The 18,592-nt window shown below is 45.4% G+C and overlaps 2 protein-coding genes across 3 annotated transcripts in view; one reads left to right on the top strand and one right to left on the bottom strand.

Annotated features, from left to right (window-relative positions):
• The window catches only part of FBXO16 (F-box protein 16), a 355,765-nt gene extending 337,738 nt beyond the window's left edge, over window positions 1–18,027 (bottom strand). The window contains exon 1 of one of the 2 annotated variants that reach the window (XM_085613061.1): window positions 17,759–18,027. The gene's annotated coding sequence lies outside the window, so the exon portion shown is untranslated. Of the gene's footprint in view, window positions 1–16,442; window positions 17,239–17,758 lie in introns of those variants that run through there. The other variant, XM_085613060.1, reaches the window with a different exon arrangement.
• Window positions 1–18,592, top strand: part of FZD3 (frizzled class receptor 3) — a 222,931-nt gene that overhangs the window by 29,028 nt on the left and 175,311 nt on the right. The gene's annotated exons all lie outside the window — the stretch shown is intronic.

Genomic DNA, 18,592 nt, shown 5'->3' with positions numbered 1-18,592 from the left:
ACAACCAGGCTGCAGTGCAACCACGGGCTCTTTTATGTGCTCTCTCTGGAGGTGCTTCCTAAAACTCAACCAGGCTGCAGTGCAACCACGTGCTCTTTTATGTGCTCTCTCTGGAGGTGCTTCCTCAAACACAGCCGGCCCGTCTTCAGTGTAACCAGCTCTTTTATTGTGCCCTCTCTGGAGGTGCTGCCTAAAACACAACCAGGCTGCAGTGCAACCACGTGCTCTCTCTGGAGGTGCTTCCTCAAACACAGCCGGCCCGTCTTCAGTGTAACCAGCTCTTTTATTGTGCTCTCTGTGGATGTGTTTCCTAAAACCCAACCTTCTGCAGTGCAACCACGTGCTCTTTTATTGTGCCCTCTGTGGATGATAACTGCACTGCTGCTTTCTCAGACGCCACAACTCCGCAGTGTACCACCCTGCTCTCTTCGTCTGCCCTCTCGAACTGTGCTCTTAACAACCCTGCTGGTGTCTCAAATGTGGCCAGTCCCAAGTGCAACCCTCTGCTTGTACTGCAGTTCAGACCCTGACATGTCCAGGGCATGGAGGCTTTCATGGACTCTGAATGGAAGAGTCACACAGTAAGCAGGAGTGGGCTTTTTGTTTGGTGAATTTTTTTTTTTTAAATATCTTGGTCACATGATCTTTATGCCAACTATGCCCTCCCCCAACTGTAGAAACTGTACCCCAACCAAATGCAATGTCAACAAACCACTTTGAATCCATTTGAGTTCCGTCGAGAATATGGGCCCCACAAAGAGGACTTTGATTCCTAAAGCGCTACGGGATAGCACAAGTGGTTTTAAAGAGATATACAGAAACACATAAGATATAAATACGCGCTTTACTGTTGTCGGTCAGACACACCTCCTCGTCGAATATAGAGTTGCACAGTTGCTTCAGGTGCTTTGACCATCCAAAGGGCTTTCCTGAATTCCCGGGTCAAAAGTGTGCTTGCCAGTCACATGGACTGGTACCAAAGAGTAAATAGAAGACTGTTTGAAGCGGTCTGCCCTTCCCTCCTGCTGCATGGTTTGGTTGATCATGTTTTAAACTTTGACAGCCTCCATATTGTTGATAAGGTCTAGTTATGTTTTTACACTTCAATAGGTTGTTGTGCTACGGAGTAATGCTGTGCTAACCAGACGAGAATGGTTGACTTGATTACTGAAATCAAGAGAATTGTGCACAATGTTTGGGTCTGTAATTTGCTGCCACCTGCCATGCAATGTTTACTATCTAGTGTTTAAATGCAGACATGCCTTATTCTGCTCTTGTCATATGTGTGGCAGGCAATCTTCCATTACCATGGCCTCACAGCGCCGTTTATGTGGCTTCCACACTATTCCCTCGCGACTGGAGTTGGAGTCGTTGGGGCTGTGGTACCAGTCCTGCTTTTGCTGTTGTACTTACCTAGAAAGATAAACGAGAAGTGGTTGACTTCAAGACAAAAGTGAGCAGGCGCACCGTTAGGGTCCTAAACCTCCTGAACCACCCACCCAGCCCCATGCGCTGGGAAGATGGAGCCTTCTCTCTGCACCACTGTGCAGCTTAGGCCATTGAACCGTGATAAAGAGCTTTAGAAAGCCTATTAAGTGCACTTTGGGTGCTCGAGAGTTGATTCCATCAATTACGAGTGTTTTCCAGGATTATAAAGGTGGCGGCAGCTTCTTGGTGCTATTGTCTGGTGCTCAGTGGGGCTGGAAGCGAAGCCTCGTTCTTCCTGCATTAAGTGTATTTTCCATCTAACCGTGTGATGATTCATGTCCTCGTTGATTGAAGTCATAATTCCCCCTCTTAGGTGATTGACTTTTCATCGGCTTCCATCTCGCATTCCTCTCGCTGTGTCTTGCTAATATTGCTCATGGTTCACAAAGTCTGTTTGTTGGCTGCCCCGCCTTTCGTCTTTCTTAATTGGGTTATGTGTGGGTCTGCTGATCTGGGGTCACCATTCCCTTATTGCTGGGCTTCTCTGTTTATTGATTGTCCACTCTTTGGAGCATGTGCTCCTTGAAAGTTGGTCTTTTCGTTTCAGTTTTAGCAAGCTTGTTGCTTTCGTTTATTTTGGTTCCATAGTGCATTGCTTCTTTATATTCAGTTTCGAGCCTTTGCGAAGCTCTTAGAAGTAATTACGCCTACTGCAGTCTGTAAATCTACATCTTTTTTTAAACATTGTTAATAAACTTTTTTCAGTAAAAAAAAACAAAAACCAGTTTCGTGGTTTCCTCATAGCTTTTAGGCAGTGAGATATTTTTTTTCTACCTATTTTGTCCCTTTTTGTTTCCCCTGGAGTCTTCTTTGTATCTGTAGCTCTCCCATGTTTTATTAACATTGATCATGGTGCGATCTGCGAGTAAACAATGTTGTAAACAACGGGGTGACGTGTGAGAGGAGGCCCACGTGCGAGTAGGCACAGTCATGAGCAAGTGGATGCTGTGAGCAGGTGAGGAGGGATATTGATTAAGTGCAGTGTCATGAGTGATGTGGTGGCCATTACAACTGAGGGGGCCAGGTGCGTGCAAACTGTGTCTGAAGCAAGCGAGTGACGTGTGATCGAGAGGAGGCACATATGTCAATGTGATTCCTTTCACGAAGGAGTTGGAGTGCTATATGCAAGCCTGATGGCACACGTTGTAGCATAGCGCTGTACGTGAGCGAGAAGAGACCATGGACCGGTGTGGTGCCATACGGAGCTTGAATAGAACTCTGTGCTCATGCAGTGTGCGAGTATCCAAGTGCAAGGATGATGATGTGGGTACAAGCGTGGAAATGTGTGCTTTTGCGGTGGTGAGCCTGAGCATGGTGCCATGGTGGGTTAGTGCCCATGTACGAGGATGCTACAGTGTGGGGCCTATCTTGACACTATGTGTGTGGCCGTGGTGGTGAGTGTGAGCATGGTACTGTGTTTGAGTGAGACAAGAATATGTGCACGGGGATAAAGTAACCAATATCTGCATATGACGCTTGTGATTTGCTCTCCATTTACAAGTGTCTCTGTACTGGTGCTAAATAAGATTTTGGTGTATGCTTTCTTTCTCTCTCGATTGTTATTTGAATAAGCAGTAGTTTACAATTTCTACTTGGTACTGGCTGCTTTATCTGGTCTGAACCAGAAACTGAAATGTGGCCACATGAGTCCATCCACGTATTTCAGAGCACTTGTGGTGTCTAGGGCTTCTGTCACTACTGGTGATTTTTAGAAAGGTGTCACTTTTTTGTCATATGGCGTTGATGCTACATGGAGGCCCTGGTGGTGTTGACGTAGACTAGAGGGGTGCAGACGTTGATGGCGACAGAGATGCTGACCTTGTTGGTGCACTGGATTGACGGCACGTAAGGTTGCTGGTGCTCGGGATTGCACATGTGAACGGTGCATTGTGTTATTGATGGTGAATGGGGACACTAACCATGTTGGTGCTTGGGGATTCTTTCATGGTGCATAGTGACTTTATTGAAGATGGTGAATGGGGGCGCTGGCATGGATGCTGAGTTGGAGCAACATGCCTGAGCAGTTCTGCCTTCCCTTAATGCTTCATGGTAAACTAGAGTGATCTACAATAGGCTTTGTGTTTCCTCCACCAGAGGAGGCCCATGTTGTGCATTGCGGCGATTGTTACTGGTAGCAAAATAAATAGTTAATGATGCTCATTGCAGACAGTTTCCAAGAAACTGAATGGGTTTCACTAAACGTGGTGTGTTGTGAGATGGTGCATGGTGGGCACAGGTGTCTCCTACTTCCACATGGACTATGAGATGGCAATTCTTTGTAACCAGAAAAGTTGGGCACTTCCTTCAAAGTTACTTTTCACTTCCTGTTATGTAGCTTCAGTCAAAATGCTCTCCCTCCTCCAATAAAATGAGTGCCATATCTTTCTGATGGCTTGAGAGTCCAAGAAATGTCTCATCTGGGTAAGTTTCATATTTTGAAACAAATTGACCACCTGGCCAAATCATTAGTCTCCTTGTACCTTACTTATTTTATCTTCCAAAACTGGGAACAAATTGAAGCAATTCACTTCACAAAGTGAACTTTGCAAAGAAATAACAGTTTATTTAGGGTGGATAGTAGTAGCGGCTGCACTCCTGGCAGAGTGGCGGAGAGGGGTGTGAGCTGGGGGGGGAACGGGGCGACGACAAAAATAAAGAAACAAATAACTTACCTTTTCCCTGCCGATCACCGTTCTTCTCCTTTCTGCTGAGGCTCTCAGACTCCCCTGCGGCCTATACAAGCGTTTCACTCCTGCTGATACCAACATGAGGGAAGTGCTGGAATTGGCCTGGGCGGGCTTGTTTTTCACTCCACAGGGGACTGGGAGCCTACGCCAGCGATTTTTCTCTACCCCGCAATGCAGCTTGGGTCAGGGAGATGTCGCTGCACATGACAGTTTGGCTGTCCTGAGACAGACGGCCAAACCATCATGCGCACGGAGTGCAGTGCCCCCACTCCTCCTGTGACTGCCCCACACTATGGCCCCACCCACAAGACATGGCAGGAAAGGAAAAATAAAACGATAATAAACAGGTTTTAGTATCGTTTTCTTTTTCCCATTTTGAGGCTGTTGGCAGGGGGAAGGTGACGCTCCGCTGCCATAGCGGAGGAGCCACCAGTGGTGGATAGGCTTCTTCGATTATGTTTTTATTTTTTTTCACGGAAATTTAAAATAGTAAATTTTACAGGATTTGTTTTTAAAAAGAAATTATTCGGCAGAATTGTTATTCTTATTTTGATTAAATGCAAATGTAGCCTGCCTAGACTATGCAAGTTGTCCTGTCTGCAGCAACAGTTAAGAATAGTTAGGCTTACAAATGTATGTATTTGGTATTTCTGTAGTGTGAACCTAGCCAAAAGGCAGAGAGCGCTGTACATGGTAAAAGACAAGCCTAAAGCCAATGATTAATAGGAAAGGAAGCTGGGTTGTGGGTGGTTAATGCACGATGATGTAAAGAGGTGGGTTTTCAATTCTTTTGTAAATTGAAGTAGGGTTTGGGGCAGTCCTGATGGATTTGGGAATATTGTTCCACAATCCTGGGTGCATTGATGGAAAAGGCCTGCCGTCTTGTTTTTTCTTTTTTACACTTCTTAGTCTGCATTCTGATAGTGTCTTGACTGCGGGTATGCTGAGAGTCACCAGAGATGGTAAGCTTGTCTCCAGAAGAAGTGGGGGTTCTTGTGTCAGCTTTGAAAATGCTGCAGATGGTTTTGAAGATGATACCGGCAGTAAGGGGAGCCAATAGAGTTCCATCCGGATGGGGGGAGATGTGATCATATTTCTTCAGGCCTGGATGAAACGTTCTGTGAAGTGTAGGGTGCCAGTGTGGAGTCTGGAAGGCCATTGAGAAGGGCTTGAACAGCTTTCCTGTAGTTGCTTTCTGGAAGAAATCTCTTGACTTTCTTCAAAAGGAAGAGCTGGTATGAGGCCTTCTCGCTCTTTTTTAAAAAAAAAAATTAAAAAAAATTAAGCAATGTGTTTCTTATGGGAGAGTTTGGCGTGGTGTCCAGGGTGAATCTTTCTGACTTTAGTGACTTGGCTTTAGGTGAAATGTGGCTTGAAGCCATTAACTTTCATGTCACTGATCCATGTTTGGACTGTTTCTTGTTTGCTCTTAACAAAGAACAGGGATTCTGCCTTGGTTGGAGTAAGCTTCAGGTAGGCACTGGAAAGCCAAGTCTGGATAATGTGCAAGCAGTCGTTTACGTGTTAGATGTTTGAAGCAGATGACCCTTTCAAGTACAGTTGTGTATCATGCATATATTGGTCAATCTTGATGCTGTCATCTTTGAGTAGAACACCAAGTAGCTCCATGCAAAAGTTGAAGACAACCGGAGACCGTATAGAACTGCAGGAGAATCCGCAGGTGATAGGGATCTTTTGTAGGTGATAGGGATCTTTTGTCACCTGGAGGTGCCAATGTGTTGCTTGGAAAAGTATGAGGAGAACGAATAGTGAATCCCATTGGAGACTCCAGGTGCATATGAAGGTGGCATGGTCAACTGTCGAAGGTAGCTAAGCAGTCCAGCAATATTAGGAGGCAGAGGTCATCTTCATCTGCGGTGAAGAGGGCATCATCTACGATTTGTAAGGTAGAAGTCTCCATGAAGCTCCATGATCTGAGGCAGAGTGATAGTCGTGCAGGAGATGGTTTTGCATTGTTATGATTTTTGGAGTTGATTGCTTTTTCACAGATTTTTCCGATAAATTGTTGGTGCATGCTGGGCCACTAGCTGGCTAAAAGTCATCAGGGTTTAGTTAGGTTATGTTATCCAGAGTTTTGTTAAGCGCTCAGCTACTCAGACAGAGTGTCCCGGCACTGACAGACCCTAGACCACAAAGCATCTACAGAGAGGAGGACTTACATGCCGAAAAGCCGAGTTTTGAGCTTCTTTCTAAAGGTCGTCAAGTTATCACACTTTCTTAGCACCAGAGGGAGGGCATTCCAAGCGAGTGGCGCTAGGTGTTTAAAGGAGCGCCCTCCGATCCGGGCACGCCTAATTGCCGGGACCACAGTGAGGGACAATGACGCAGAGCGCAAGGATCTGGTGGGTTGATAGAAACTGATCCTCTTTCTCATATAGAGAGGGCCAATGTCATGAAGCGTTTTAAATGTCATGGTAAGTGCCTTGAATTCAATACGCTTCTTAATGGGGAGCCAGTGCAGGGATTGCAGTAGTCCCGTGGCATGGGAGCGATGGCTAAGGCCGAAAATAGCTCGCGGGGCCGAATTCTGCACGACTTGTAAGCGCGAGAGAAGGCACTTAGGGAGACCCAGGTACAGGACATTGGCGTAGTCCAGCCTGGAGCCTATCAAGGCCTGCACCGTAATCTTCCTGTGGGCGATGGACAGAAGAGGAAGAAATTTTCTTAGCATTCTTAAAATGCCAAAGCATTGGCCAACTAGGCTCTGGATCTGCGGTTTCAAGGTGAGACAGTTGTCCAACTTAACGCCGAGAGTTTTGGCCACCGAGGCCACATCCGCAGGGGGAAACATGTCAGCAGGCCACCAAGACCTCCAGCACGGATCAGGAGGGCAACCAAAGAAAAGAACCTCCGATTTATCAGAGTTACATTTTAGCTGATTGCAATGGAACCATGTAAAGACCGCGGCCAAGCAGCTCTTAATACGGTCTCCATTGAAATCCATATTTTTGCTGCACGTGAAAAGAAGCTGAGTGTCATCGGCGTAAGAAACAATCTGGGCTCCGAAAGATTCGACCAGTGCAGCCAGTGGGGACATATAAATATTGAAAAGGATCGGACTTAGTATAGATCCTTGAGGAACTCCTACTTCCAGAGGCGGCACTGTCGTCGAGTACGGAGGTGCCCAGACTGTCTGTTGGCGATTGGTCAGAAAAGACTTAAACCATTTAAACACCGTACCTCCAACCCCGATCTCCCCAAGACGGGTCAAAAGGCGGTCATGAGGAACGGTGTCAAACGCCGCCGAGAGATCGAGTAACACCAACAGTGCTTTTCCCCCAGAGTCCTGAACTTCCTTGATGGCCTCCACCACCTCTAACAGAGCGGTCTCTGTGCTCATGTTCGTACGGAAGCCGGATTGGGTGTGGTGTAAGAGGCCGTGGGCCTCCACAAAGTGAGAAAGGACAGACTGGACGTGCTTTTCAGTCACTTTAGCCAAAGCGGGGAGTAAAGAAATAGGTCGATAGTTAGCATGGGCATCCCGATCCAATGACGGTTTTTTCAGGAGCGGAATGACCATTGCCTGTTTCCAGGCAGACGGCACAGTCCCTGTAAGCAATGAACAATTTAGAATAGGGTTCACCAGGGGGTTAATAGCACAAGCTATTTTAGCTAAAAACTTTGTGGGACATGGGTCCAGAGGAGAACCAGATCTTATTTTGGCAAGGAGTTCCAGTGAAGATTGGGGTGCAATCGGTGGGAAGCTCACCAGACTAGGATTTACCAGGTCCGAAGTAGCGGCCTTAGTTTCAGGACCAAGTGCTCCTCCCCGTGCGAGAGCAGAGAAGGTAGCCTGAATGCTTTTAATTTTATCCGCAAAAAAACTTGCTAATTGCCGAACCCAAGGTTCCGAAAAAGAGCGCCTAGGTGTAATAGCCACTGGAGAGGTAAATTCTTTCACAATTGTGAAGATTTCTTTGCTGGTGTTAGCAGCCTCCTCAATCCGATGAGCGAAATTGGTTTTTTTGGCTAGGAAAATATCCTTATGATAGGCCCTGGCGCAACTTCTGTATGCCTCCTTCAGCGGGTCCAGATACTTTGCTCGCCAAGCTCTTTCTGCTTTTTTGCAGAGCCTTCTACTAGAGTTAAGCGCAGGTGTAAACCATGGGGCTGATGCACGTTGGGATTTTTTTGACAGCTGCCTAGGCGGGGCTAAAGCCTCTAGGCACCGTACAAGCCACTCTTGAAAGCACGCAAGGTCCGATTCTAGATCGCCCGTGAGAGAGCAGGGGTGGGTTAGTCGATACTGATCGATCATTTCCACGGTTACTAAGTGGAAAGGACGCGACCGCAGGGCTAGACACCCCGCACCTCTGCTAGTCTTACTGGCTTGTGCCTGTTTAGTGTAAGTTTATTTACGAGTGGGAGTATCTGGCCTTTCTTGAGAGCTCCTGCGAGGCAGCCTTGAATGAGGAAGGCATTGACTATAATAAGTAGGGGTAAGAGAACATCTCTAGTGAGAGTTGTGATGAAGGATGAGGATTAGACATCATCTGCGTATGAAATGGCTTTGAGAGAGTTGAGTTTCTCAGCAAGATCTGCAAGAGATATGGTTTTGAAGGCTGACCATTGCGGGATTCTGCAAGTAGGGGTGGGCGTAAGAGATGAAGCAGTCTTGATATCGTCGATGCTAACAGATCTTCTGTATTTTTTCACTGAAGAAGAGGGTGATAACATTGCCCTTTTCTAAGGAGCGAGGAATGGGTTAGTCTGGCAGGGGTTTAATGCAGTGCTTGATTGTCTTGAAAAGCGTTTGGTTTCTCTTGGTCGCTTCACTTATATTGTTGGTATAGTACTTTGCTTTGGCTATGATGAGATGTCTGTGTGTTGCATTTTCTTTACTGTCTGCAGATGGCTTGTTTATAGTCAATAAATTCAGGCTTTGCCTTGCACTTGCATGTTATAATTGAGGCGTGGATGTTCACATAGTTTTCCAAAACAGTGTTGAAGTTGTTTAGAAGGCTGTTGGCATCGGACATGGAGTTCATAGGATGAGAGAGGAGTTTGAACTTTAGGTTGTTTATCTAAAAGTCATTAAAGGATATAAACGTTTGATCTTCTCTTTAGTGTTGACCTTGTTTTGTTGGTAGGATGCTGAGTGGGGAGATGGGGATGGCAAAGTGGTCAGTCTAAGCATATGGGTGGTTTGCATTGAATAGTTGGTAATGTTGAGAAGACAAGATCAATGATGTGGCCTTTGGAGTGTATTGGTTATGTGACGTACTGTACCACGTTGTGTGTATTGAGGAGGCTGAAGAGGGTGCTTCTCGTTTTGTTTTTGTGCTTGTATTGTCTGGGAGGGACTACTCGCCGAAGAGGGTGGTATGGGCATATTGAATGGATGAAGTGGTGAGAAGATTTCAAACTTAATCAGTTAAGTGCTTGTTTTAACTAGGAGGCCTGTAGATGAGATGAAAGGTGGTGGTCTAAGTTGCAGAGAGTGGAAAATAGCATGTCAGCAACTTCATGTTTAGGGTGTAGGACCAGGACGACTTATGGACGATAGTGAGGCCTCTTGCTATCTTATGTGCAAGGTGTACACAATGAATGCTGTAGCCTGTGGGAAGGAGGGCGTCTACAATGTGCAAAGATTTGGGGTAAACCATTGTTAAGTGATGACGCAGGTGCCCGTATTGTGATAGGTGATGATTTCTGTGATGTCTGGTGTTTGGAGTACTGCAGAGCAAGTGTTTGTGAGAATGAGTTGGAATGTGTGTTCTGTAGATTGAGGGTGCGACAGTGAGAGTAAGATGTGTACGAGGTTGGGTTTACATTTTGTTTGAATACTGGGTGATAATCTGGCTCATTTAGATCTGGGTGTGATTGTGGGATAGGTAGTATAGGGTGCTGGGTGAGGGACATGCTTCCATTTTACATTGCAAGTTTCAGTAGAACACGGGCTCTAGCCCAGTGTCCTTCCTTGCCCTACCAGGCCCAAACAGATGACTTCCTTATCTGTGTCTTCCCTTTGATGGGAACTTCCTGGCGATGGGACACCCTGAAGAGTTGATTGATGTAGGGGCAAGGCAGAAAGTGACGTTCCTTCCTGTGTAGATGGGTGATGGGAAATGAATGCAGTGCAGCAGGTATGGCTGGGTACTGTTTGAATCTGTGGTCCTGATCTAGTCTTGGAAACATCAGGCAATCGATATTTACCTTGTTTTATTTTATTTAATGAGTTTTTTTTTAAAGCACTATACACTGTTTCAAGCCACACCATGACACTTTCGTGGTGGGGATCGAGGTACTCGTATAGGTTTAAAGTAGACCAGGAAGGTGTAGAACATTAGCCATCAAAGTTATTCATGCAGCCCGTCTCCCTTTTGCATAGAGAATTTGATTTAGGCCCCAGATTCACATATTTTCTTACAATTGTGTAAAATAACAAAGATTGCAAACAAAGTGAATCATAGTTGCTATGCTTGGCAGTTACTTGCTCTTTAGAACTTGACAAACTCTCATATTTAGTAATGCGTTTTAATTTAACATGGTAAATATATGCATTTGTCATACTATTGTATTGTAATTGCATTTGTATAGCGCTTACTACCCCTGACGAGGCGTCAAAGCGCTTTTTTTTGGCGAGTAGAACGCTACTCCGGGACCCATAAAGGATTAGTGTTGAATTAGTATAGTGAAACATGCAAGTACATTTTAAGTGGTGGATAGGTTAGTCAAGGATCAAGGATCAAAGATAGCTTTATTCGATTTAACAAATCATAAAAGCACATTAAAATTATTACAGACAATTTAACACAATAGTAAGAATCCAGAAGCATGACAATTTGAATAAAAAGGTTCTAATAGTATTACTAAGGGCGTCTTGTTCAAAGTAGAAAAGTAAGTTTAGCCCATAGACGATCTACATCCGATTATAATTGTTAAGAACTTGGATACCGCATTTATACACTTTTCATCTTGCAATAAAAGCAATTAAAAAAAGGCAGGCCTGCATTGTCTCAATCCCCATGTCTTTAGCAAAGGTATCGGGTATCTCTTTCTGCCCCATGCATAAAATTTACAAAACAAGATACAATGAATTGTAGATTGTATAGAAAGATCATCGCATGGGCATTTGGTTAAACTGATCGACCAATCATTTGTATCTGGAAAGGTTACCAGCCTAAAGTAACTACCCGTTCTCAGCCGTGCTAGCAACATTCTATGGTAACTAGATAGCTCGGGGGATAAGTACAACTGCAGACCAGGGCCCTGTAAAAGAAAGTGATGTTGGATAACAGAGGCCTTTTTCCCCTCCACAGACCATCGTTGAGTCTCCAAGAAAACAAGACAGCGTTCTTTCAAGACTTTTCTTGAGATTGTGGATAGTGAGGAGGGGGTATTAAAATATGCTGGGTAACCAATATTTATCATAAAGTCCTTTACATAGGATAGCCACTGGATATTTTTAGCTCCCTCAAGTTTAATGCAGTCCGCTATAATTGCTCTGTTAAAAACAGTTGCCCTAGAGGTCCATAACTTATGCCATAGCAATACTGGACTTATTTTGATTAAATCAACTATATAAACCAGATCCAATTCCTTGTGGCAGACGTATGTGGAAGTAGATTTAGGGACAGCCAGGAGATAGCGTAAGAATTTTTTTTCTTTTGCCTGGATTTCCTGACAATCTGCAACCCCCCAAATACCAGCCCCATAGCTAGCAGTTGACAAACATTTAGCTTTATAGATATCCAACAAAACACGGACCGGTCTGCCCCCCAATTTGTTAGCAAAATGGATTACTGCACCTATTGCATGGGCAAATGCAAGGCTCCTAGTGCCAACTGCTGTATTCCAAGTACCCCTTTTATTAAAAACGATCCCAAGGTATGAAAATGTGCTTGTTTGTTCTAACTTGGTCTGTTCTAAAAAGGTGTTACACAACATTTTATTTTTTGATGAGTAGCACATAGTAAATGTTTTCCCAATATTAATTTTTAGGCCCCTGGATCTCGTATATACTGAGAAACTTGTTAACGCCTTTTGGAGGCCTACTTGGGTTCTTGCCATTATAACAGCATCATCTGCGTACAATAAGATCGGCACCGCCGTACCACCAATTTGGGGATAATCTACGTCTAGTTTCATTAAAAAGTCTGCGACACCATTAATGTACAAATTAAAAAGAAAGGGTGCCAGGATACAGCCCTGTCGAACACCTTTCATTATTGGGAATTTGTTCGTACATTCGCCATTCTTACCGAAACGGACCTTAGCCCCTGCCCCTCTATACAATTCTTTAATAAAGTTAAGAATGTTTAAGTCAATACCGAGACCTATTAAGGTATCCCACATAATCTCATGGCTTAAACAATCGAAGGCAGAGCTAAGATCTACGAATGTCAAAAACAGATTACCCTTTTTTGCCACTACATATTTGCCAGTTAACATGGCCAGATTAAGTCCTTGCTCAACTGTGCCCAAACCTGGCTTGAAGCCGTACTGAAACTTTGAAAGAACATCTCCGTCCTTAGCCCATATTTGCAGTCTGTTTAAAATAATTATTCCTGCCACTTTCATCAAGGAATCAAGTAATGAAATAGGCCTGTAGCATTTAGGGTCATTTCGGTCTCCCTTTTTAAAAATAGGCACCACTATCGCTTCTTGCCACGTGGAGGTAAAGCCTTCGTTATTATAACTGTTAAGCACGTTTGTAAGAAGCGGGGCCCATAAGGGAATGTTATCCTTGTAAATGTCTATGGAGATCCCGTCTGGTCCTGGAGCTTTATTATTAGAACTTTCCGCTAGTGCCAATTGTATCTCTGCAATAGAAAAATGAATCCCCAGAGGGAACGAAACAGGGGGGACGGGCTCGCTAACAGTCATCTGAGTGTGACAAATACTTTCTGGGTTGGCCAGCTCGTCTTTCTTATGTAACTGGGTAAAATGAGTTACCCAGACAGACTCTTCTATGGCAATATCTATCATGTCAGTTTTCTTTTCAGCAAAGAAAGGAGCATTTACTGCTTTCCAAAAGGCAGTATTATCTGTCATGTAACACGCCTTTACTAAGGCACACCACGCAGCCTCTTTTAACTCCATTTTCCGTTTGGATTATGTAGTTTTATAGAGCGATCTTGCGTGTCTAATTTCTTGCCGATTTTTAGGTATTTTTTTAGAGTTTGCTTTAGAAAAGTGTGTGCTTTACTGCACTCTGTGTTGAACCAGCCCTCCACCTTATGTTTCTCTCCTACCCGGAATTTTCCTGTTAACTTGTTACCAATTTGTACTTTAATGTTCTGAAAGGCCGCAATGACCACAGATGGGTCAGTGGATTCCTCGAGACACAGCATAAAATTGTTATACTGGCCCTCTATTAGGGTCTCAAGGAAGTTTGTAGGATCTACCTTGCACCATTTTATTACGTAGCCATTTGTTCTCGTCCGTGATATTGCATGGCAATATAAATTTTCAACTACGTTAGATGCTCGTCTACTGACCTCCCCGATATCAAAGGTTAAGGTAATCGGGAAATGGTCACTCAATGCAATATCCTCTGTCTTAAACGACAGGACACTACGATGGTAGTTTACAGTAACCAGTATATAATCTATAACAGTTCGCCGGTCCCTTCCATTAAAAGTTGGTTGGAAATTAACCTGGGGGATTGCATAAATCGTTTGCAAAACCCAGGTGCCAATCATGAATTAAATTAATAAACAAGTTTCATAGGCTAGAATGCTCAAAATGTGTACAGGGGTCACCCATAAGGTCAGCCATTCCACAAGTACCCAGGTTACTGTGAGAACATAGATGACAATTATAGTCACCCGTCATTATAATACACCTATCATTGAGCTCGGAGCCTATCCCATATCGTACAGAGTTACTTAGATCTTCCATAACTCTTTTTTGATCAGCCTTTGGGATATTGTTATATAAGTTTACAAGGGTTATATGCTGGTTTCCTCCCGATTTAAGGGAGAGCACCTGATAATTGTTATTCCCCCCAATGGTCTGGTGCTTAATAATTAGATTGGCAGTGTTAGAGATATATATGGTGAGCCCACCAGAACATCTACCCCTCCTAGTCTGGAATGCCGTAGCGAAATAGGTGCGGTAGCCAAGTAAATGTATTTCCTCCTGTTCCCAGCACTCTTGAAGGCAGATAACATCGTAATTACCAATGAATGCTCGAAATGTAGGGTCCTTTACTTTATTTGATAAGCCCGCTATATTCCAAGAAAGGAAAGCCAACTTCCCTCTTCGGTCGACAACTAACGGTTCTGGTTCTGAGGGAGTATCAATACAGTTTCCTATTTCTATAGATGTGGGAGCGACATTTTCCCCAAGATCCCTCACTGCCATATTTAAGGAGCATTGGCGTGCTGGTTCTCTTTATTCGCCAACACCAAGATGTTTGAAGTGAGCGAGCTCATATGTATCTGGTCTTTTTAGCAATGAGCATGAAGAGGAGCCAGTCATAGCCATATCCTTGTCCAAGGTCTTAAATTTTGGAACACTATGCTCTAGGTGGTTAAAACTTTTATTTGAATTGCTGTGTCTCCCTCGACAATCATACATAGACCCCATGGTCGTAGGCAGTCAATCAACCATCTCCAGGCCTATTATCATACCTATCAGCAGTTGGTATTCCTCTCCAGTTATCCCGTGGTATTTCATCCCTAGTTGTTCGTCTTCCCTGCTCCCATCGTTCTACTCCCCACTCTTGATAACCTACTTTCCACCAGTTCCTATCATGGTCCGCATCGAAGCGACTCCTGGGAGGGTAAGAGAAAGAGTCGTTTTGTTGCAATGCCCTCATCCATGCCCTGCGTGTCCCAGGAGCATATGTAGTCAACCACACACGGGTTCTCAAAATTAACCAAGATACAGTCGCCCTGAATTATTTTTCTCCCATTTTTCTCCCATGCCCCACCCAAGGCACCCTACGCACCATTAAAATTTTGCTCGACCAATTGGGGGGTAGTGGTCGGTTGAGATTAAGCCAGTGTTGTACCTTATTTTTTAATGACCAACCAGGCTCCTCAGCGTGATGGCTCAGCTCCGGGACCCCCGCCATCACTACCACAAACGGTTTGGCTTCAGGGGGCAGGTTAATAGCTAATTTACCCGATATAGATCCCCGATTAGGGTCCCCATTTGGGTCCTGTCTAGTAACCTTAAATGTATTTACCTTCTGACTGTGGTTCACAATGGAAGTATTAGTTTTATCTACCAATTTTGAGTCAGAAGCTATTGGTTCTGTTGACTTTGCATTAACCATTGTGTTCGCCACTAGAGGAGATGGATTATTTACTGGCGGGCCCACTGATTTATTGAGATTGCGACTTAGCTTCCTGCCTCCTGCCTTCAATATCCCGGATTTAACAGGAGTTTTAAAGGTAGTAGTTAGTTCTATTAACTGCTTTTCTATGCGCTTTAATCTAAGCTCTATCGGTGAAATATGTATTTTAAAAAGTTCTCTCAATTTTCCAAGAAATCGGCTATCAACCTCATCCTCCTTGCTGTTACCAATCACCTCACCCGGGACCTCTGCGCTACCTGAATCCAGGTCCACAATATTTGCATCCGTGTATATGGGGGCACACCCACTGTAGTTTTGTTTTTCTAGACCCTCCTCATGCCTTTTGGAATGCGCACGTGATCGCTTTTCCACAGGCTCTATACATTTCTGGGTCTTCTTTGATATTTTCGCTATGGCACCCTCTCTAGTTCCTCTCGACTGCCTGGGGGTTAGGTCCTCTAAAGGTAGATTTAACTCTGTATCCGAAGTTGTTTCTAGTTGTGAATCGGATATGAGCTCTGATGGTGACAAGTCTACCATATTAGGGATACGATACACTTCTGCTTGTACTGCTATAGTGCCTAGTGACTTATTATGCTGGTCTGGGGTTTTGGCATTCGCAAATTGTCCCAATGACGATCGTTTAGCCATTACTAGATCTTAAGATATTCTCCTTTCCATCAAGGCTATCCCCTAGTCGATGACAGAATTAGCCCTTACAATAAAATTATCTAGTGGGACTATTATATTGGCTGCCTCCAAAGCCTTTTTACTCCTGCTTGCTCGTGTGGTCATCATACTACTAGTATGCGTGTGGACCATCAATGGCAGATTTAAAATAATAAATAATTATTAACAACACTTAAAATTATGTTGAAGAAGGAGTTAGAAAAAGGGCCCGGCCCGTCCTTGGTCGGTCTTGGACGGGCTTCGCCTGGCGCCCGCCCGCGTCCCGCGACGCGTGTATGGGCTATGTTTAAATAGTCAGTACTGACCGGAAGGGGAGTGTCCGGGAAGAGGCCGCAGCTGTTGTTGGAGCTTGCGCTGCTGGTCCTCGCAGTCCCGCTGTCCCTCCACGATAAGGCTCACAGTACCAAGGGCTCCAAGTTTCACAGCTACGAGCGGCTCCCGCGAAGCGGGGGCCGCGAGCTGTTAAGAGGAGGCTGTCCAAAAGGGGGAGTGTCCGGGAAGAGGCCACAGCTGTTGTTGGAGCTTGCGCTGCTGGTCCTCGCAGTCCTGCTGTCCCACCACGATAAGGCTCACAGTACCAAGGGCTCCAAGTTTCACAGCTACGAGCGGCACCCACTAGTCACCGTGGAAGGAGAAAGAAAAAGAACAATGTTCAGTAGCTCCAAACACCGCTAGGAACTCTCACGACTACTGCCTTGACAAGAAAATGCTTTTGCCGCGCTTTCGGAACTAACGCGGCTACTGTCGCGAGAGAGGAAAACGCTTTAGAGGCTGGAAAGGTCACGCTGCTTCAACCCTAATGGAAAGAGGCCCCAGCGGCACACGTGGCTACCGCTGCAAAGGAAAGGCGCTTCAGCTGCACGGGGGGCACATGGGAAGAAACTTCAAAAAAAGAGCCACTTGTAGTGGAGAGAGAACTCCCTCCTGTCAGACACCCTCTGTGCGGACCACAGTGCTGCGAAGGGAGCGCGGTATAATCTCTCCACCTCCTCGTTCCGTTCTATCTGTCCTCCTTCCGTTCCATCCTCGGCACCTGCCCTGTTGAACGCAAATGCTGCCTCCTACCGCATTAATATCTTCTGCGGCTCCTACCGCGTTGATCTCAGCTGCGGCTCCTGCCGCGTTGAACACCGCCGCGGCTTCTGCCGGGTTACACCCCTGCTACTGCTTCTACCGTTTAGCAAAGGGGGGGGCCGGCTCTGGCTGCGGGCTCTATGTCTGTGTCGGGGCTCAGCTGCTCCGGTTACTACCACGCTCTCTTCCAGCCCAGCCGCTCTCAACCCTCTCAGCTCCGTAGGTTAGTCAGTTATTTGGGTTTGGAAGGATAGAAGAGGAAAAAAGGTTTGTATTTATTTATATAGCGCTTTTTACCCCTGATGGGGTGTTGAAGCACTCTACTCCGGAAACCCATAAAGGATTAGTGCAATAAAGCCATTCTATGAAAGACACTAGGTTTTAAACGAGGGAGCCGAAATGTTAGACTTTGGAGAGCAACTGGTCGAGACAATATGTACACATTGTTTAAGAAATGTTGACAAAAATGAATGTCGCTGTCACGTTTTCATTTTCTTACATTTACATAATTAAATATCTCAATCATTGCAATGATGTAAAGCGTTACCTTTTATAACCCCGTTTTGCTAGGTATGTTGGAAAAATCCTCTTAGCTGCATCCCCTACAGCGTGCCCATCCGTGGCAGTAACAACGCTGAAGCTTTGTCAGCCATCAGTGCAGCAGGTGCAGTTGCACCGAGACATAAGGGGCCCTCAGACTCCAATTGTGACTACATTTGTCTACCATATTGTGGATGGGAGAGGGGCCTCGCTTGCTTGCATGAGACCCCGCGGAACCCTTTGTACGTCATTGTCGGGCCTGCGTCCTTTCTCTGGTAGGCAATCGCTAATCTGCACTCTTCACGGGACAGAGACCTTACGTGATGACGTCTGATAGCATCGACGTACAGCCGCCCCCAGGCCAGGTGGACTTTCAGGTTTGAGATGAAAGATGTGGTGTAAGACCTGAGGGGAGGAGCGGCAGTTATGGGCTGTTCGGTGCCGATTTATTGTGTTCATCGTCGCCTGTAAAGAGCCCTTTTCATGGGTGCCAGGAGACTAAGCCATGTGAGAATGTAATTCAGGGTACAGGCCTGTGAGCCCCCACCGCCCCCACAGGATCTGAATAACACCATCTCTGCATGTGGGCCCTCCCTTAAACCCTTCCCACCGGGGCCCACGCTATTACCATTCAGGGCCTGGGAAGCCGAGAGCGTTCGGAGTGGAATTCACATCTTTGTGAATGTGTATACAAAAGTACCAACGGTGTAACAGTACTCAAAGCCTTCAGCAGTGAAAGAGGCCTCCCTGTTGTGGGGGGAGGGGGGAGTGGTTATTGGTTAAGCGATTTCTTTTAACAGGCTCAGACAGTGTACTGACGTGGTAACTATATCACAGCGTT

The sequence above is a fragment of the Triturus cristatus genome, chromosome 6, assembly GCF_964204655.1.
Source record: "Triturus cristatus chromosome 6, aTriCri1.1, whole genome shotgun sequence".
In the NCBI taxonomy this organism is placed as follows: Eukaryota; Metazoa; Chordata; class Amphibia; order Caudata; family Salamandridae; genus Triturus; species Triturus cristatus.
This window is presented reverse-complemented; position numbering and strand designations above follow the sequence as displayed.